Source organism: Solanum dulcamara, chromosome 6, assembly GCF_947179165.1.
Source record: "Solanum dulcamara chromosome 6, daSolDulc1.2, whole genome shotgun sequence".
Lineage (NCBI taxonomy): Eukaryota > Viridiplantae > Streptophyta > Magnoliopsida > Solanales > Solanaceae > Solanum > Solanum dulcamara.
Genome location: NC_077242.1, coordinates 42,458,081 through 42,480,309, shown reverse-complemented (window position 1 = coordinate 42,480,309; position 22,229 = coordinate 42,458,081).

The following is a 22,229-nucleotide window of genomic DNA, read 5'->3' as shown; positions in this document are numbered from 1 at the left end:
AACGGCCAATACTTTTTATGTCAAGCAACTTAATTAAAGATGAAAATTGTGAAAATTTTTAACCTTGATATAGTGGCTTCTCAAAGTCTCCCTATAATCTATACAAGCAACATTTAGGAAGGATGGGAGAAGAAGTTCCAACATTTGGTTCCTATTTATGTGAATCATCATAATCAACATGTTCATTGTTTTCATCATGATCAGGATATAAATCTTTCAAAATTTCCCATATTTCATCCTCACTGTCCCATATCAAAAGGTAAAATTTTCAATTATTCCATATACTTTCAAATGTGTTCTGACTCTCTCACGTGTTCATACATTTGACACATGGACATCATATTTCATATATTTCTCCTATTCTTTGAGAAGAATAATTCAAACATTTTTCCACCCCAAAAAAGTAGGCCTTATTAAGTTGATTATCACTAAGTTGCATCCATTGCTTACTTGTGTCACGACCCAATTTCTCAGGTCATGATGGCGCCTACTCTGACTCACCAGTAGGCAAGCTGACCCATATCCTAGAACTGTAAGCAATGGGATATCAGGATAGAAGACCAACTAATCAATCTAAGACAGTAAAGCAACAATAAGAGCATATAATCAATGGGCGGAAGCAACTAAATATATATATACAACAAAAAGATCCCTCCCAGAAACCTAGAAGTCCTATGTACAGAGATGTAAATAAAAGAATACAAGTCTTAAAAGTAGACCACAGAAATAGAGCTCTCTCAAAAAGTAGAAAAAATGCAAAATATATGTATAGAAGGAGATGGGTAAATCCAGAATGCAGTGTGCTCACCCCTCGCTTCTGATTACGACCGCAGCTGGCTCGAATCAACGTCGATACATGGACTAGAACTTGCATCATAAAAACAAATGCAGATTGTAGTATGAGTACCATAACAATAGGTACCTAGTAGGCATCATAGGCCGACTGAGAAAGATAAGCTAAAGTAAACTCAAATGCGAGTAAAGGATCACTAACAAGATAGGGCAAGAAGTAAATGTAGGTATGTACACGAGCGTACTAGCAAGCAAAGAGAAAGAATCTAACTAACTCCTCTGGGCTCCCATAAACTCGATAGGTACGCTAATGCACAAATAAAGAGTAACCACTTTCATAGGCTCCCATAAAATCGACAGATGCAAGAATAGCTGGAAGAAAATGAATGGAACCAAGAGGATTTCAATAATATCACCATTTCCCGAACTTGAACCGGACCATTTCGAAACTCTATCACCTCAACCCACAACTAAGAGTATACGAAGACTTAACCCGAGATTCATCAGGAAATTAGGAATTTAACAACATTCAAGATGGACCATAGACTGTAACCAAGTAACTGTAGCTAATGAGTTGACATGAGTAGGCTAGACCAAGGACTTTAACCAGATAAGGGTAAGCTAGATCTTGGTCTTTAAGCGGGTATCTATAGCTAGGAAGCCTAGACATATGTAAGTTGTACCACGGGCATTAATCGGGTATCTATAGCTAAGGAACTGAACACAAGTAAGTTGGAGCACAGACTTTGATCGAGTATCTGTAGCTAAGGGATCGGACCAAATTAGAATTAGCAACCAACCGTACATCACGGGGAGTACCCCTAAACTGAGTGTCATCAATGCACCACTCCAGCCCGAACCAAATATAACCCGAATCACCAAGACAATATCAACAAATCAAGAACCGAGCAATATATTACCGATAAGAAAATAGGGCATTATGGAGGTAGTGTCGCTGAGTTACTGCCTAGCTAAGGCTTAGACTATAAGGCTCAAGTCTGTTATATCAGTATACTGGAAGGTAACCACTCGAAATGATATCAGAGAAGGTCTAAGGTCCAATGCCACCAAAATAGTGCAAGTCAAGGTAGCACTAGACTAAGCCTAGACTAAGGCTAAATATGCTTCCAAACGTGTTACCACAAGGATAACATTTATCACATGATAGAAACAACCAACCACTACATGAGTCATGCTTACATAGTCCAAAAATACCCAAAATAATGCCTAGGATATGGATTCTAGGAATTTATCATGCTGGACATCTAACCCCACCAAACGCATACAAATCAATGTACAATTGCCTAAACATGCTCATTATTACAAGGGGAAAACTGTAGCCTATCTATAAGATGACAACGCGCGCTCCAACTCATGAAATCAAAGTTTTTCCCTTTCGAGAAGTCTCTGAATATTTCCAAACTATTAATAATAGAATCACGACATTAATACGGTCCTTATGACACTAAAATTATCAAATTCGGACACATACTAATTTCGGAGTCAAAAATCGAGAATTGTGGGACCAATTTTGTAACTCATGGAATTGACTCCAAGAATAGTGTATAACTACTACCCCCAGCTCATGTTTCACATAGGAACACAATTCACACACCAAATCATCCCTAACATTATTTTGCATTCATGATCAACTACAAACTCAAGAACATTAGAAACTCAGGAAAAGGGGAAAATTAGCTCAAAATAAGCCTCAAATACTGATTCTAAATGCACCACTGGGTTCCCCTCAAAAATTTAAGCAAATTACCCTTTTGAATCGCCCAAATCGCCCAAGAATTAAAGAAGAAAACTAAGTTTTAAATTTGATACAAAATCTGATTTTTGGGTCTTAAGAATGACTCTCAGGTGTCATTTAGCGACCACCTAGGGTTCTCTTAAGCGACACCCACCAAACAGGCGGGCATCGCTTTAGCAATGCCTAGTCTCTTAAGTGACCAGTCACATTAGTGTCAGGGCTGTCGCTTAAGCGACACCCACCCAAATGGGTTGGTCGCTTTAGCGAGCTACTGGCCACTTAAGAGGCACTCGGTTTAGCGACTAGGGGTCGCTTAAGCAACAGCACTAGATACAACTGGTTCTAAAACAAGCTTAGTACACCATACGATGAGGTCTTGGGATTCATTTAGGAACTCATGCACGCAAACGAGATATGCTACTCCACCAAATTCAATGTTTTAAACTCAATGGTGCATTCAAAATTCCCATATATGGTCATTTTAATGAAAAGTGGGTCCCACACCCAAGTGCCATTTTGAGCCCATTTCCACAATGGGCCTCAGAATTATACAGGAATTCTCAAGAAGCGAACAAAGGGTCATTCTAAAATGTTGACCACTGTCAGAACTTTCATTTGATTGTGTTTTCCAAGAATGTTGACCAAAGTCAACTATAGGCCAAATTTCAAAGGTAAAGCACTGAATGGTCTTAAACTCATATCGATTACCTCGGTACCCATTTTAACCTTGCTACTAGCCTAATTTGGTTATTTCAAATCTGATGGAGCCTTCAAAATTTCGTTCTAAGGTCATTTTCCTAGATTTATGATCGAAGTCAACTTTTCAAGTTATAAAAGCTCCAAAATAGGAAAATAAGCCTAAAACCCAATGAAGACCAGGCAATCGAGCAGTCAGTGCCAGCAAGTCATAAATGACTTGGAGTCTCTACAAGAATGCTCTAAATAATAGAATGAATGCTTTAATTCAAAAATGACTTGGAGGGTCATTACAACTTGGTACCATAACCTTGGATTGTAAATAAAAGTTAGATCAATAAATATTTAGGGTGTCCTTTGACTACTGATAAAAAAAACTGAGTGAAAGAGCTTGCTGGAATCCTTAGGCTACTGATAAGCAAATCAAGAAAGATTCTTTAACAAAACTCATCCACCACTTCATTCTTTTCTCATCTAATCTTTTTAGTGTAACATTTGACTTACAAAATTGAATATGATAGCTATACAATAAAAAATCCATTCAAATTGAAGCAAATGAAAATGAAACTGAAATTAAAGATACTAATGGTAAAAATACTCAACTAATTCATCTTTTGATAGAAAAAACTTTCAATGACAGCCTAGCAAAGTTTCATGGCACTTCTAGCAACTTATGCAACCCTAATAGAGAAAATTCCTAGTTAAATTCTCAAATATCTCCTCTTTGACCCTCAACCCCTAGCTTTACATACAAAACTATCATTTTTAGTCCTCACACAATAATAATGATTATCTATTAGAGTCCAAACACATCATATTTAATCATCATAAATAAAAATGGAAGTAAGAAAAATTTTGATTACACAGAAATAGAAGGAGGAGATGAATAAGGAGGAAGAAACTTGCTTTTGATGTAAATACAAGTGCTAGATGAGGAGTTTTTTTGTCAATAATGCCTTCGAGCTTCAAGATTTAGGAGATTTTAGCCTGTTTGATAGAGTGAGAGAAAAAAATTGAAGAGTCTTAAGTGATTTTGGCGTATTGTTAGAGAGCGAGAGAGAGAAATCTAAGACCTTTATAAATTGATTTGGGGATTTTAGCTTATTGCTCTACAGATAGAATTTTTTAGACCCTTTTAGTATTTTACATTTTGTTTCAGCTCTTCCTATGTAATAATCCCGCAAAAAAATCATTTAGGGATCAACATTTTTTTATTTTTATAAAACAGTATAGAAAATTAGAGACCAGTAAATAATATCATCCTTATAAGTATGTTTTAGGGACCATATTTATAACTGGTCACTAAATATTTTGTCTTTAATAAGCCTTTTCGTTATAGTGTATGAAATTATAGAATTGTTATCATGGATTGATAAAGGATTTTATGAAAGATTTATGAATAACTATGAAGGACTTATGAATGACACATGAAAGTAATGAACGATGATGAATTAAGATTTCAATGATATTTCAAGTAAGTATAAAGGTTGTGATGCATTTTTGGCACACACTCATGTTAAAGATGGTAAATTATTTTCTCACCAACTCATGAATTCATAAAGACGAAGGGTTTTCTCGTAAGAATCAATCATGTTAATGATCTACTCTTATGATTATTTTATGATGATGATTTGTATTTATTATATCCTTTCCTAATATTGTTAAAGACTATGATTTATGAATTCCATTAGAATAATGGCTATGCATTAAGAGGACTTTAAGGTGGTTCTCGGTCCATAAGCTCAAGTAGCAATGCAAGGGAATCCTAGTAGTAACCTCTAGTTCCTAACTACGTTTTCCGTATTTTGCCTTTATGGCTTAGCTAGTGTATCAATAAATAGGTCATGTTAAATTTATTCTCGCGAGGTCTATCTTGGCAAGTAGCCTCTCTCTTCTCGATATGGATTTACATCAGATTCCATGTTATAGCTCGCATGGTATTAAGTGTCAGTTAAATTGCTATCCCACACAATGGTATATGAAATGGTATAAGTTTTCATGATGTTTATGATGCATTGACCATATTATTATGATATTCAAATGCTTTCAAGTTTTACTCATGCACTTATGATATTGGTCATGCATCCCATGTTCATATTGATTATGTCCTATTATCGAGGTTCATTCATGCTTCTCACATACTTAGTGCATTTCATATGCAAATGGATACTTTTTGCCTACATTGTATCATATGTAGGATTTGTCGATAATCGCACACCGCCCACTCATGGCTAGAACTTAAGCACCTTTATCTCATTGTTAGTGAGTCCTCATGATTCTAGGACAAGACATCTATATTTTCAATCTTCCTTATGAAATTTACATTTCATATTTTTGAGGGATCTTCTCTTATGCCCCCATCTATATTAGTAGAGTCATGTTAGATGTTCATGGAGTCTATGTTTTCATGTTCTTTGGAGTTATCTTCTCAGCAATTTTGACTATTTATGTTGAGACTTTATTTCCACACTTATGATCTAGCTTATTGTTTATTTACCTTATGTATGCTAATGTATGATATGTTAAGAGGCTTGGTTGGAGTCCTTTGAGATTCTAATCACCATATCACATGAAGAGTTAGCTTGGGTCATGATAAACTTGGTACTAAAGAACAAGTTTTGAGGTATCCTAGGGAGTCTAATATCACGTCAAGTAGAGTCCTTTTCATGCGTGTGAAGTGCGCCACATCTATGAATAGGATGTTATAAATGTCTTAGGAAAAAAATTCACTTCTTTCATCACTCTTAGGTCGTGCAAAATAGTTGAACTCTTAGGTATGCTCTTAAGTTTACTAAGTTGTCAAAATATGCTCCTTTCATCAAAAATGGGGTTAATAACAATTGGAAATTTAAAGAATACTTTGTAAACCTTGAGACTCCATGGGTGAAAGGAACCCATGGATGAATTCCCACATACCTTGATTGAAATCACTTAGAATTGAAGAGAAACCTTGATAAAAATCTAAAACCCTAGCTTGAAACTTAAAGGAGAACTTAAGAGAATTGGTGTTCTTGCCTTAGGATAATTTAGATGAATGATTTAGAATACAGGGAATTTTAAAGGGATGGGTAGTTATAGGCTTGAACTTAGACATAATTGTGTTTAGATACTTTGAACCAAATCTTGGAAAAGAGATAATTACCCTTCATTAAAACTTAGAATTTGACCCTACGAATCCAACTCTATGACTCATCATCAAGTTTATGACTCATAGAATTGACGCATAGTGCAGGACTGAGAAAAACCCTAAAAATTGAGATTCAAGAGTTTTCTTGTGAGTCGATTTTACAACTCATCTTCATGTTCACAAGCTGTCAAACAAACTCATCCTGAAGGTCTAAGAAGACCATATTTTTGGAGTCTCTAATTTTTTTGCACTAGTCCTCCTTACGACTCATCAATAGAATAACAACTCGTCCTATTGAGTCCTAGGACTCTTCCTGAGGATGGTACTGAGCAATACTCAAGAGGTCACTGTATGACTAATCCCTACGAGTCATACAAGTGACTACAAATCATCGAGTGAGTTATAGACTCAAAGATAATTACACTTGGATAAATTTTTTTCTTTTTTTCCAACTTTTCGACTTCTGGGGTCTTACAATATCTCGCCCTTGGGAACATTTCTCCTCAAATGAGATTAAATCAACATAGGAAACACAAAAAGAGGACTAGCAACCCATCATGAATATAATGACACCTTAAAATTCATAGAACATGAAAATTTCAAACTTAACTTAAATCATGAGTTAAAATAAACTTTCATAAACATGCATGGATATGAGTGACATAGGAGGAATGAATACGTAAGAGTTCAATCTACTTGAATAAGAACAACTTACTATTTTAGGCTTGAGGAGAGGGAAATAGGTACGGGTATCGCTTTATCTTATCCGCCTCTGCTTCCCAAGTAGCACTCTCTACTCGTTGGTACCTCCACAATACCTTGATGGACACAACCTCTTTGTTTCTTAACTAATTCACTTTCTAGTCTAAGATTTCAACTGAAACCTCTTCTAAGTCAAATTCTCTTCAACACTCAAATCATCCAATGGTACAATGGAATTTGTATCACCCACAAACCTTCTCAACATAGATACATGTAACACCGGGTGAACTATAGCTAACTCAAATGGCAAATCTAATTCATAATTCACCTTGCCAAAACGTCTCAATATTTTGTAAGGTCCAACATATTAAGGACTCAATTTCTCTTTCTTACCAAAATAAATTAAACCCTTTATGGGTGAAACCTTCAAATAGACCCAATCATCCACCTCAAATCCAAGCTCTCTTTTCCTAACATCTGAATTGGACTTTTGACGACTTTGAGCCATCTTCAACCTCTCTCTTATGAGCCTCACCTTCTTCATAGAATCTATTACCAAATCTTGACTAATCAAGGTAATCTCACCCACTTCAAACCATCCCGTCGAGGACGTACATCTTCTCCCATACAATGCCTTGAAAGGAGCCATTAGGATGCTAAAGTAATAACTATTATTGTAGGCAAACTAGATCAAGGGAAAATTCTCATCTCAACTTCCCTTAAAATCAATAACACATGCCCTCAACATATCCTCTAAAGTTTGGATCGTTCTTTCAGGTTAACCATGGTTTGAGGATCGAAAGTGGTACTTAACTTAACATTTGTAGCAAGACCCTTTTGAAACGAATTCCAAAAGTGCGAAGTGAATTGACTACCTCAATCTGATATAATGGACAAGGGAACACCATGAAGCCTTACCAACTCACGAACAACAACTTAGCATAGTCTTCGACACTATAAGAAGTCCTAAATGGTAAAAATGAGTCGACATAGTCATCCGATCTACAACAACCCAAATGGAATCATATTGCTTATTAGTATGAGACAACCTGTTATAAAGTCCATATTCAATCTTCCAACTTCCAAGTAGGAATTTTAATGTTTTGGGCTAACCCTCCAAGTTTTTGATAATCAATTTTAACTTGTTGACAATTAAGACACTTTTCTACAAACTCTACTATATCCTTCTTCATACTATTCCACCAATACACATCCCTTAAATCACGATATATCTTGTTGGATCCCGGGTGAATTGAATATAAAGAACTATGGGCCTCATTTAATATCAAATCTCTTAAATCATCAACATTAGGAATATACAAACGACCTTGGTAACGAAGTACTCCATCTCCACCTTGGGATAAAGCCTCAATGGATTATTTGTCAATCAATTTCTTCAATTCTACCAATATCGAATTATGATCTTGTTTAACCTTAACATCCGCTAAAAGAGTCGATTTCAAACCATTATACAAAAGAACACCTCCAACACTAGAATCAACCAAATGCACACCTAAATGTGCCAATCTATGAAAATCCTTGATCAATTCTTTCTTATCTTCTTCAAAGGTGTTACTCAAGTATGGTACAATTAATGGAGAGCCAAAAGGGTTGAAGAGGGTCCCAAAGGTTGGGAAAATTTCAAAATTGCATTTCTTGATCACTTCTTTCTACTTGTATTGAGGGAGGCAAAGGTAATGTATTTTATCAATCTCAAGAAAGGTAATATCAATGTGAGGGAATATGCCCTCAAGTTCAAAAAGTTATCCAAGTATGCTCCTTCTTTGGTAGTCGACTTCAGCGCTCGAATGAGTAAGTTTATTTCGGTGGTGTCGGGCTTAGTGATGAAAGAGTTTTGAACCTCTATGATTATCAAGGAGATAGATATTTCTAGGTTCATGACATATTCCAAGCAAATAGAGAAAGAGAATTTGAAGGAGAGGTCTAAGAGGGAGTCCAAGAGGGTTCGAATCGATAATGGTTCATCTTTTTCTAATGCCCTAGTTTCTAGGACTAACAAGGAAGGATGTCCCTTTACCCCTTGTAAAAGGTGTGGTACGACTCACCAAGGAAAATGAATAGACGGCAAAGAGGGTTGCTACAAGTGTGGTGATATGGGACATAATATAAGGGATTGTCTGATGGCTACTACAAGATGAAGGGAGATGGATCGGGTTGCTTCATCTGATATAAATTAGTTTCGTATTCATTATGCCATGATTGACTTGATAACCCGAGTGTTTTAGTTTTCATGCTAGTTGAAGTGTTAGCTTCTCATGTCTATCCTTATAAATTTTTGAGTTCTAGTTATTCCCATGTCTTTTCATATGCATACATGTTCATGAAGTTGATTTTAAAGTCATGTTTTCTACTAAAGTTGAAAATCTCATGTTTTATGCATTTTGGTGTGTCATTGCATTCATGTTGGGTTGCTAGTCCTCTTTTCATGTATGTTTTATGCTAGTTAAATCTCATTCGAGACTTAATGTTCCCAAGGGGGATAATGTAACATCCTGGATTTTTTAAGGTTGGAATATCATTTATGAAGGTTAAGCATTCCAAAAATAGTCTCGGTGGATTTTTAAGACCCGTATATCGAAAGATAAACTTTTCAAAGAAATTGTACAAAATAGTGAGGTGCACGGAAGGTCCGCGTCTCCCACTTGTTCCCATTCAGCATAATTATTCTCCGAGTTAAAATCAGGCAAAAATCTCATTTTCTCAAAATTGGATATCCAATAGCACATTCGCATCGCACACTTTAATGAGATTTTCTGTCCAAATTCAGTTTTTAAGTAAGGACACTTTAGGCATTTCCCTAATTGTTAGTTAATGAACCTGGACTTTTTTTGGACCTAATTCAACTCTATAAACTACCCTAATCTCCTAGTTTCATTAATTCTACCATAACTCATCCATTCAAATAATTCTTTCTCTAAAAATCTCTTGAAGACTCCATTGAAGATCCTCAAGTAGTTCTCTTAAGCTCTCAATCAAAACTCCCTAATTCTTCAAGTTTCTGTTATCTTCTCACTTAAGGTATGTGGGTATTTGATCCTAGAGTACTTTCACCCAAGGAACCCAATAAATTCACTACTTTCTCAATTAATTAAAGTATGTATTTTTATGGATTTTATGATCTTCATTCCAACTGCATGAATAATGATTTCCAATTATGATCCTATTGAAATATAAATTGATGGTTATTGCATTAAATTGAAGAGTTTTTCTATAAATTTTACTACATTGACCTTTAGGGTTCATGATATGGATTATGTATATTTTCAACTATGCATCTAATTGAGATTATTTTCATGAATTATGTATGGACTGATAGAAAGTATATCATCATGCATGTTTTCAATTGAATTTCATAATTTTCAAGTCAATTGATCATGTATTCATATCTTACCCTAATTTCAAGTATAAGATATGATCATGGATTCCAAGTTATGCCCAATGAAAGATTTATGAATATTTGACAAGGTTTATGAATGAGTTTTAAAATGATGTATGCCAAGAAGTTTATGAATGGTGATACTATATTATTTCAAGCAAGATAATGATAGGGTGAGTTAAGACCCTAAAGATGTTTTATGAATAAATACATTTAATGATGAAAGGCCTACACTCATCTTATATGAGATAAGATTAAGGAGCTATTCTAGGATTATATTTCTATAAATAGTGAACGGGTAGTAGATATGGCCTCTCCCACATTATGTTTTCTTCATGACTTATGATTTGTCTATTCTGTTGAGAGTTTAGCTAGCACCGAGTGGACCTTGGGATAGGCACTCTCTCCTGTAGTTGAGGCAAGAGACCCGTACTAAGATCCTATTATCTCATAACTATGTACCACCGTACGATAAAGGATCACCCTAAAAGAGGCTTGATTCCTTTGAGGGGTCACCCGTAGTTGAGGTTCGATCCTTCATGTAGCTTAGTGGATCCACATAGGCATATAGGAGTCTACCTTGGCAAGTAGTCTCCCCTTTTCCTTCGATGTTTGGGTAAACATTGGGACTCCATGTTATAGCTGGCATGATTTATATAGGTTGACGGTGTCTCTCACAAAGTAAAGTATGTGCTCTCCAGGGGTTAAAGGTTTCTCTCAAAGGATTTATGGTATACTTCATTACGATTCATGGCATTAACTCATGATTACTATTATAGTATTTAAGTTCTTTTATGATTCATGATGGTTCATATATTGCATTGGCCAAGTCTCATAGGTTTTAAATAGTATTTCAAATGATTTCATGGTCTTAGAATGGTCTATTGTATCACTTTATTGTATCATTGCAAACTACATTACATGCTTACATACTTAGTAAATTCAAAGTACTAACGCATACTTCTTTTTTTGACTACATTGTCTTATAATGTAGGGCTTGGTGGCCACCCTACACACTCTCGTGGCTAGATAGAAGACTTGTTCACTTGATTTGGTAAGTCTTGATGCTTCGGGGACTACCTATCGAGCTTATATTTTTTTTGCTACCTCTTGACTATGTTGTTATTTTTAGAATGTTTATTTTCTTGTTTAGGTGAGCTAGTGGCGTGTTCTACTCCCCCACCTATGATAGTATAGTAGAGGCATGTTTAGACAAAGAAAATGTGTAAGTCTATTTAATTGGTCCTAAGTTTCACCTTTATCTTTAGATTTTATTTTAAGACTTACCTATCACGTTACTTTCTATTGTTGTTTTACTTGACCTTATGCATGCAAGGTATGCTAAATAGCTTGGTTGGGATCTTTCGGGTTCTCGATCATTGTATCACGGCTAGGTCCTAGTCCTGATCGTGACAATTTAGCCTAAATTATGTGTTTCAGTATTTCTCATATTGTCATTTGCGTTAATAGTCATGAAATGAGTTTTAAAGTCATGATTTAGCTTGAGATAAAAAATTGCATGCTTTATACAATTACAATATGTTTTATATTTATATTGGGTTGCTATATTTCTTTTCTTTTCCATCCATGCTAATTAGAGTCCCATTCGAGGATGAATGTTCCTAAGGGGGAGATATTATAAGACCCTAAAAGTTGGAAAGTTAGGAAATAAGGGTCAAACAAAGATTTCCCTAAAAATCAGTATTATGGCATCAGACGGTCTTCACGAGGCTCTTAATGGGCTGTGAAGAGGACCACGGGCTCTGAAGGTCCACTGTGGACCATGATCTACCTATTGGGTTTTTAAGGTGATGTCCACTAAGGTCAACACAAGCTATAGTTCACACCATAAGCTGTGGTTGGCCCTCTTGGTGATACCACTTGCAGACCCCTATCAGGTTGCTCACTACGACCTCTATGGAGGTTTTTCAAGTCCAAGTCCTATACCACGGACGACCACCATGGACCATACTACCCTTAATGAATCGTGGTCTATCTCGTGGTGGGAACCCATGCAAAGTCCCTTTTAATAAAGTCAATCACATCACTATGACTCTAAGCACGGCCTGAATTGACCTTCATGGGCTATGGTGAGGTTCCATCCTGGTGCCCAAAATCAATTTTAAGTTGGAGTTATTTTATTCTTTCCTCGTGATTCATTAATGAATCTGGGCGATTTTTGGGACTGTGTTCTCTTCTATTTACTACCCTAAGCTCTTCTAACTCTGTCATTCTCACCCTAATCTCCTAAATCAAAATCTTCTCTCTAAAAGTTCCTTTTCAAGAGTCTTCTTCTTCATCAATTAAAATTCAAAGGATTTCTTCAAGGTCAAGCATTAATCCTCTTCACTAAAGGGTTTCTAAGGATCAAGTTATGTGAGACTTCAATTATGGGTACCTTTTACCCATGAAATCCCAAAGTTTCTTCTTAAAATCCTTATGACTTCTTATTCAAAAATCCCTAATTTCATGACTTACATTGGGTCTTCTTAATTATGATATATTTCAATGCTATTGGCTTAATTATGCATAATTCACATCATATTGCATGATTTTAAGATAAATTTCAATGACCCATGCTATATGCTAGTTTCAATTATGATTTATGAGCTATGATCATTATTTTCAAGTTATACTCAATGAAAGCTTTATGACTGGGTTTCAAGGATGCTTTATGCAAAGAAGTTATAAATGATGTTTCAACAATCTAATGATAGGGTGACTTAACACCCTAAAGATGTTTTTATGAACAAAGATTCGTAATGATAGGGTGACTTAACACCCTAAAGATGTTTTTATGAACAAAGATTCGTAATGATAGAAGTCCTACACCCACATTAGATGAATCAGATAATAGATGAGCTATTCTTATTATTTTACCATGATGATGATAGAGGAGCTATTCTTATGTTATCTTTATAAATATGAATAGACATTATTATTAGCTTTTCTTATGATGTTATTGACTATGTTTTCATCAAAGTTCTATTGGGATAATGACTAAGTACTGAAGGACTTTAAGGTGGGGTTCAGTCCGATAAGCTATTATAGCTACCCAAGGAAATCCTAGTAGAAATCTTTAGTCTCAAACTATGTTGCCTGCATAGGTTTAAACATGTCAATATGGCGAAGCTAGTGGATCCACATAGCAAAGTCAAAAGAGTTATTAAAAGAGTATGTTCTGGCAAGGTAGCCTCTCCCGTCTAAATGTGGGAGTCATTGAATTCCATATATTACCTTGCATGGTCATATATGTTGGTTAAAGGTCCTATCCCACACCAGTTAATGTAAAGTTATAAGTTTTTGTGATGATAATAAGGTTTTGATGCATTGACCAATGAGATAAATCTTTTAATGTTTTCATGACTTTATTCATGTTTTAAAGATATTTCTCTTGCATTCATGATTCATATTCATTATCTATTATGTTTATTGTTCATGCATATTCTCACATACTTAGTACATTTCATGTACTAATGCATACTTTTTGCCTATATTATATCATAATATAGGGTCCAACGATCACACTCATCCTTCTGTTCGTGGCTACAGCTTGTTATAGTTGTACTTTGGTGCTGAGTCCTCACGTTCTGAGGATATGACATATTACTTTCATGTTGTTATTTGACTATTTCATTACTCTTATGTTGTCATAGGTGACTAGGAGCTTGACTTATTCCCCCATCGAGTTAGTAGTTGCATGTTAGATAGTAAGAATTTATGTTGTCGTTTTGCTCATTTAGAGACATATGCTCCTTTTATTGAGACTATGCTTTCGTATCTTAATTTAGCTTTATTTTGTGTATTTAGCTTATGTATGCTCATGAATGATATGATAAGAGTCTTGGTTAGGATCCCTCGAGATTCTAATCACCATGTCATGACTAGGCCCTAGTTCGGGTCGTGATAATTCTAGTATTCAAATGGCTCCATTAGAGTGTATATGGTAGGAGGTGTAGGTCTCTCACTAGTAGGTTTGAAATTAGAGAAGTTGACTTGATAGTACTTGAGTTGGTTCATGAGGCTATGAAAAAGGTTAGGCTCATTAGGGAAAGGTTGAAGATCGTCCAAAGCCGACAAAGTCCTATTTGGATGTAAGAAGAAGGAAACGTGAATTTGAGATTAATAATTGGGTTTACTTAAAAATTTCACCCATGAAGGGTATAATGCATTTTGGCAAGAAGAGGAAGCTTAGTCCCCGATATGTAGGTCCATGCCAAATTTTGAGATGGTTTAGCAGGGTGACATATGAGTTGGATTTGCCTTGGGAGTTGGCATCGATGCATCCATTGTTTTGTATGTCCTTATTAAAGAAGTATATTAGTGAAGGAAAGCATTTCCTATGGGAAGTTCCGGTTGAAATCCTACATCGGCAAGTTCGAAAGTTAAGGAACAAAGAAGTTACATCTGTTAAAGTGTTGTGGAGAAACCAAGAGGTTGAAGGTGGTACATAGGAGGCCGAAGCCGACATGATTTCATGTTATCCTCATATTTTACATTTCTTTTTAAGTTGAGGTATTAAGTTTTTTCATGGTCACACATTCAAAGTCATGTGTCTAAGTCATTCTCATATTTTTATATGCATGCATGTTCATGAAATAAGTTTGAAGAATCATGTTTTGGCTTAGGATTAAATCATCCATGTTCTATGCATATTACTATGTCATTGCATTCATTTTAGGCTACTATGTCTCTTTTCCTACTCTTTTCATGCAAAGTTGAGTCATATTCGATGACTAATATTTCCAAGGGGGAGATATTGCGAGGCCTAAAAAGTTGAAAAGTCGAACAATGAATAAAAAAGAGAAAAACTGTGAAAAATTTGAGTTTAAGGCTCACTAGTGGAATTTGTTACTCATCAAAGGAAAAATGAGTTCGCCTAAAGTTTCTAAAAATTAAGCTCAGAAGGCAAGAAAGTTCTACGAGAAAAGAGGGAACTTTGCGACTCGCCAAGCTGGTAAAGCGAGAAAGGTAACCTTGCCAAATATTCCTGAAAACTTTGACTCAGAAGAATGGAAGTTTGGTGAGGAGTATTGGGGTTTGGTAACTCACCAAATGGGTTCTACAAGCTGGAGCATCTCGCCTAAATATTCAGAAAAATTTGCAGCAAAAGGAGCAAGTGGGCAAGGGTAAAATCATCGGTGGCTTGCCGATTGGTTCTGCGAGCTCAGTCGATCTCACCAAAGGTTTTAGAGAAATTATCCTTAGAGATAAGGAAGTTAGGTGAGGAAGTAGGGAGGTTGGTGACTCACCGACTAGGTCAGTGAGCACAGCCAATCTTGCCCAATAGACCCCGTCAGTTTTAAAGTGAGGATATTTTCATCAATTTTCACTCGTTTAATCCTCACCTATACTATTTTAAGCCTATTTCTAAAACCTATAATTAGCCAAACCTATTGAAATCCCCTCCTTCCCTCTCCAATCACTAATTACAATTATTATCTCTCTAAACTTTTCTCCCAAGGAATTTTTTCTCTTCCAAGCTAAGGATTTTCAAGGTCAAGTCAAGTTTCCAATTCAAGTGTATTTAGAACATTGTTTTTATCAAGGTATGTTGGGAATTCATCCATGGAGTCCCAAAGGTTTTCTCCCTTTTCAATAGATTCCAATTTAAAGAATTTAGGGTTATAATGAGAATGCATTGGGTCAATTAAATTATGATTTATTTTAATATTTATGATTCAATTATGCATGTTTCAAGTTAAATTACATGTTTTTAAGTAATTTTTCATGGACCCATGAGTTATGGTATTTTCAAAATATGAATTTATGAAGTTAAGATCATGGATTGATGAATGATTTACAAATAGTTTATGATGATGATGAATTATGATCTCAAGTATGTTCTCAAGCAAGTATAAATGTTGTGAAAGGTTTTCTCAAACATTCATGAAAGAGGTGAAAGGTTTTCTCACCAACTCAAGAATTCATAAAGATAAAAGATTTTATCTTTCTTGTATGAATCACCATGTTAATTAGCTACTCTTATGACTATTTTATGATTTAGATTGGCATTTATTGTCACCTTTACTAAATGTTGTTAATGATTATAATTTATGAATTCCGTTGGGATATTGATTAAGAACCGAGAGGGCTTTGAGGATTGGTTAGGTTCAAAAGCTCAATAAGTAATCCAAGGGAGCTCTAGTAGCAATCTATAGTCCCAAACTATGTAGCCCCGGTAGGTTTGCCTTAATTGGCCTAGCTAGTGGATCCACAAATAGCTTAATGTTAAAGATGTTCTCATGGAGTCAATCTTGGCAAGTAGCTTCTCTATTTTCAGTGTGGAGTAACACTAGATTCCGTGTTATAGTTTGTATGGTCTTAAATATCTGTTAAAGGTTATATCCCACAAATGAACGATATTTTCTTCTTATCATACCTTATGATGATTTCAAAAAATGCATTGACCACATGTTATGACTTATGATTTTTAATCTCATACTTACAAATAATTATTTGTCTTGCATAACATGTTTTATACTCGTCATGCTATCATATCTACAGTATGCACATTTCCCTAATACTTAGTACATTCTATGTACTAACGCAAACTTTTTTCCTACATTATATCATAATGTAGGGTACGACGATCATCATGCTCATCGTCCCGTTCATGACTAGATATTAAGTATTATACTCCCATTGTTGAGTCCTCATGTTCCGAGGACACGACATTAATGGTTTTCTTTCACATTCCATTATGACTTTTTACTTCTTATGTTGGTGATCTAGGAATATGTCCTACGCCCCTTCTAGACTAGAAGATGCATGTTGACTATCATGAGTTTGTAGCTCCGATTATTCGAACATGTTGCTTTGAACTATTTCCTTCTTTGAGATGCTAGTTTGAGACTTATCTTTCGCTTTATGATTTGATTGATATCTTTACTTACCTTATGTATGCAATGTATGCTACGAGGTTTGGTTGGAGTCCCTCGACGTGTCACGCCTAGAGCCTAGCTTGAGTTGTGACAAACTTGGTATTAGAGCATAAGGTTGAAGATGTTTTGGGGGGTCTAGCATGCCGCATCAAGTAGAGTCTTTTTCATGGGTTTAAACCATGCCACATCTATAAATAGGAGTCTATAAGGCATTTAGGAAACTTAAATTCCTTCCTCAGTCTTATGTCGTGCAATAGAGTTGAACTCTAAGGTTTTTCCCTCTTACGCTTTCTTTTTGCGATTATAGAATTATGCATCCACAAAGAATTCCAATGAGAAGAAATATTGAGAAACAAACTCTAAATGATCTTTTGGCCAATTAAGTCTGTCATGTTGAGTTCCGATCCACTTTCCAAGTGCTTGCTCAAGACATGGTAGCTTAAGACAAATAAGAGGTAGTTGCTCTCATAAACCCAAATGTGGGTACGGAGGCATCAAATATTATTGATTTCATGAGGATGAGTCCACCGAGTTTCATGGGTCAAAAGTGGATGAGGATCTACAAGAGTTTGTAGAAAGCATTCACAAGATTGTGAAGATTATGGGGGTATGTCCAGTGGAGATGGCGGAGTTGGCTGTTTACCAATTAAAAAGGGTTGCAAGATTTTGGTTTGATCAATGGAAAGTAAGTTGGCTAGAGAAGTGTGTAGCTTGAGAAAAGTTAAAAGAGGTGTTTCTCAACTGTTTCTTTCCCCTTGAGCTAAAGGATGCTAAGATTCAAGATTTTATAAACTTGAGACAAGGTAGCATGAGTGTGATGGAGTATTCCCTCATGTTCACCCAAATATCAAAGTATGCTCCATTTATGGTATCCGACCCTAGAGCCCGTATGAGCAAGTTCATGTTGGGTATTTTCGACTTGGTGTCCAAAGAGTGGAAAACCATCATGCTAATTAAGGAAATTGATATGCTCATGATTCATGCCGATAAAATTGAGGATGAAAATTTTAGGGTGAAGGCAAGAGAATCCAAGAGGGTAAGGAGTGGTGGTTGTGACTTTTCATATTCTAGGTCCAAAAATGGTGGCCATCCTTAATTTTGCCGAAAGTATTCAAGTCGAAATGTTTTCGAACCTCTGGCTCCAATGTTTGTTAGGGATAGTGTGTCTAACCCAAAGGTTCAAGGAGGGGCTCTGAGTGGTCAAATCATCCCCGCAAGTAAGAAATGTGGAAGGAACCACAGAGGAGTGTGTTTGGCAGGATCAGGTGCATGTTATATGTGTGACAAGCCAGCTCACCATGCAAGAGAGTTTAGAGGTGGTGGCTGACCCTAGGCTCAAATTAGGCTATAGGTCGACAGACTTATTAGGGTGTTGCTAAAGGTTTCAGTAGTCGTCAATGCCAAAACCAATTCTATGATCTTCAAACTAGGCAGGATTTGGAGGAGTCTCCCGATGTGGTTACTAGTATCTTAAAAGTCTTTGAGTTTTTGATGTTTACGCATTGTAAGATCTAGGTGCTACTTTAATGTTTGTTACTCCTTATCTTTCTATGAGATTTATTATTATTTCCAATATCTTATTAGAGCGTTTATCGATCTATACTCCTGTTGATGATTAGTTATGGCTAAAAGAGTTTATACAAACTGTCCAATCTCAGTTTTTTATAAAATCACCTCAGTTGATCATGTAGAGCTTGATATGATTGACTTCGATGTTATCCTTGGTATAGATTAACTAAATGCATGTTATGCTTCCATATATTGTAGAAACTGTGTGGTTAAGTTTTAGTTTCCAAATGAGCCAGGCCTAGAGCGTAAGGGTAGTCATTCCGGGTTTAAGGGTCAATTCATCTCGTTCCTTAAAGCTTGAAAGATGATTTCTAAAGGTTACATCTATCATGTAGTGCAGTTTAGGGATACCAATTTGAAGCTCCTACTCTTGAGTTAGTTTTTATTGTTAATAAGGTTTCAAAAGTTATTCCCGATGGTCTCCCAAGTACCCTTCTGAAAGGGAAATAAAATTTGGTATTGATATTCTTTTCGATACCCAGCCTATCTCTATTCCTCCTTAACAAATGGCCCCATCGAAACATAAAGAGTTAAAGGATCAGTTGAAAAACTTGTTGGATAAAGGTTTTATTAGACTGTGTATCTCTCCATGGGGTTCTCCAGTTTTATTAGTTAGAAAAAAGGATGGTTCTCTCCGTATGCGTATTAACTACTGGTAATTGAACAAAGTTAGAATTAGTAATAAGTGTTCCGTTCCAAGGATTGATGACTTGTTCTATCAACTTCACGGTGCAAGCTACTTTCCAAAGATTGATCTTCAATCGGGTTATCATCAACTCCGAGTAAGGGAATGTGACATTTCGAAGATGGTTTTTAGAACTCGGTATAGTAACTTTGAATTCTTGATTATGTCTTTTGGACTAATAAATTCCCCTGCAACTTTTATGGATTTGAGAAACAGTGTGTCCAAGCAATATTTGGACATATTCATTATTATGTTCATTGATGATATATTGATATATTCTCAGAGTGAAGATGAGCATGAGGATTGTTTTGAAAATTCTCATGGATCATCAATTGTTTGCTAAGTTTAATAAATGTGATTTTCGGTTAAGTTTGGCTCCTTTCCTTGGCCATATTTTTTCGGGTGAAGGCATTATAGTGGATCTAAAGTAAACCACAGTGGTAAAAAATTGGCCTAGACCTTTGCCTTCTTCCAATATTCGAAGTTTCTTGGGCTTATTCAGTTATTATAGATAGTTTGTAGAGGGATTTTCCTCCAATGCATCCCTCTTGACTACTTTGACTAAAAAAGCTAATATTCCAATGGTTCAAGGCTTGTGAGAAAAAATTTCAAGAGTTGAAAGATAGGCTTACTTCTTTGCGGTGCTGACTTTGCCCGAAGGGTCTTATGGTTTTATTATTTATTGTGATATTTTAAGGGTCAGTCTTGATTGTGTTTTGATGTAAAATGGTAAGGTTATAACCTATGCTTTTAGGAAACTTGGAGTTAGCGGCAGTTGTGTTTGTTTTGAAAATTTGGAGACACAACCTATATGGTTTCCATGTTGATATATTCACCGACTATAAGAGTTTTCAATTTATGTTCAACCAAAAGGACTTGAACCTTCGACAAATAAAATGAGTTGAATTATTGAAAGATTATGATATGAGTGTTTTGTTCCATCCAGGAAAAGTGAATATGGTTGTCGATGCTCTTTGTAGATTGTCCAAGAATAGTATTGCCCATGTTGAGGATGAAAAGAAGGAATTGGTTAGTGATGTTCATAGACTAGCTTGTTTAAGTGTTTGCTTGTTCGATTCAGAGGATGGTGGTATTATTGTCCAAAATGGTTCGGAATCATCTCTTTATGGCGGATGTTAAGGCAAAGAAAGATAATGATCATACCTTCATTGAGTTGAAGAAATGGGTTGCAAAAAAAGCCAACGAGGCTTTCTCCCAAGGGAAATATGGCGTGCTTAGATATCAAGGTTGATTGTGTGATCCCAATGTTGATGATTTGAGGGAAATGATATTGTTCGAGGCTCATAATTCACATTAGTCTATTCATCCAAGTTCCACAAAGATGTATCGAGATTTGAGGGAAGTTATTGGTGGAAAGGAATGAAAAAGAATATTGCAGAGTTTGTGGCCAAATGTCTTAATTGTCAACAAGTGAAGGTTGAGCATTAAAAACCAAGAGGATTATATCAAGACATTGAGATTCCTACATGGAAGTGGGAAGACTTGAATATGGATTTTATTATGGGTTTTCCTCGTACTGATAAGCAACATGATTCGGTTTAGGTTGTTGCTGACCGAATGACTAAGTTGGCATATTTCCTTCCTATTATGACTTCCTACTCAGCTAAAGATTATGCTATACTTTATATTAGTTATTTGGTTATGATTCATGGAATTTTTTTATATATCATTTTGGATCGAGGTACTCAATTCACATCTCAATTTTGAAGATCTTTCTAAAAGAGTCTTGGTACTCAAGTTAAACATAGTACGGATTTTCACCCATAAATTGATGGTCAAGCCAAGTGTACTATTTAAATATTGGAAGATATGTTGAGAGCTTGTGTAATTGACTTCAAGGGTAATTGGGATGATCACTTGCATTTGATCAAATTCGCTTATAACAATAGCTACCATTCTAGTATTCAAATGACTCCATTCGAGGCTTTATATGATAGGAGGTGTAAGTCTCCTATTGGTTGGTTTGAAGTTTATGAAGTTGCCTTTATAGGAGCCGAGTTGGTGCATGAGGCTATGGAAAATGTTAGACTCATTAGAGAAAGGTTAAAGACTTCCAAAAACGATAAAAGTCCTATTCGGATGTAATAAGAGAGGAACTTGAATTTGAGGTTTATGATTGGGTTTACTTGAAAATTTCACCCATAAAGGGTGTAATGTGTTTTGGAAAGAAGGGGAAGCTTAGTTCCCTTTGAGACAGTTTGGCAGGGTGGAAGATGAGTTGGCATCGGTGCATTCGGTGTTTCATGTGTCCTTATTAAAGAAGTTTGCTGGTGATCCTATCACAAGTGTGACTTTGGATATCATGGGTGTGAAGGAAAGTTTGTCCTATAAACCTTTTTGGTTGAAATCTTTAGACCAGCAAGTTCAAAAGTTACGGAATAAAGATGTTGCATCCGTTAAAGTGTCGTGGAGAAACCAAGAGGTTGAAGGTAGTACATAGATAGCTGAAACAGACATGATGCCACGTTATCCTCATCTTTTCCCTTTCTTTCCAAGTAGAGGTATTAAGTTCTTTCATGATATCTCCTTCAAATTCATGTGTCTAAGTCATTCTTATGTTTTCATATGCATGCATGTTCATGAAATGTGTTTTAAGAATC